Here is a 960-nt window from a genome sequence, read left to right on the forward strand (position 1 = left end):
TGATTTACGGCACACTTTAAAACACACCTTCTCTCAACCATAGCTCACACCCAACTGACTGCACCAAACAAGTTGAAACTTGTCACACACTGTTCCTAAGGTTCGATGTGCTGCTTCTTATATTGAAGACCCCTGCCTTTCCGTTGAGGCACTCAACAGCAGCATTCAACGTATTTTGTGATCATAACAGGTAAGGCTCCGTGTCACACATTGCTTCTGGTATGGCAATTTCTGTCAAATAAAAACATTACGGTCTGTCCTTATCAATCTTATTCACCGGATCTGGTACCATGTGACTTCTGGCTTTTCCCCAAAGTTAAAATGACCATGAAAGGTAAACGTTTTCAATCAATTCAGGACACTGAGGCAGCCATGACAATGTAACTAAAGATACTCACGAAAGAGAGCTTCCAGAACTGCTTCAGAAAGTGGTAAGAATGATGGGTTAAGTATGTTCGAAGCAAGGGGAAGTATTTTGAGGGGGATTAATGACATGTGTCTTTTACAGTAATAATTTTTTTTAATTTAAACATTCACTGTATTTTTTTTATCACACCTCGTGTCTGTGTTTGTAATTACAAGGGGATTCACAAAACCACCTCAGAGTTGTGTATTGAAAATTCTCATTTCATCTGAAACAGATGCACATTTTCTTTCTTTGCTGTAATCCTGATTGCAGCATATCACATTTACTATTTTTGCAGATTTGTAGCCCAAGTATAGGTATCTAAGTATAGGTATCTGAAGGGAATGGTAAAGGTATAAAATGGGAATATGATGTAAAAGATAGTCATCAAATAGTCATCCTTTTGGACATATGTTTGAAATATATTTTAGTTAATTATCTTTGTTCTCCTTTATTATGTTTAAAAACCACAAAAATTGGAGAGAAGGGTTTAACTCTGCCCCTCCTTCCCATCGCTTGTACAATATTTATTGTCTCTCTCAACCTAAACCCTG

The sequence above is a fragment of the Hipposideros armiger genome, unplaced genomic scaffold, assembly GCF_001890085.2.
Source record: "Hipposideros armiger isolate ML-2016 unplaced genomic scaffold, ASM189008v1 scaffold_870, whole genome shotgun sequence".
Taxonomy (NCBI): domain Eukaryota; kingdom Metazoa; phylum Chordata; class Mammalia; order Chiroptera; family Hipposideridae; genus Hipposideros; species Hipposideros armiger.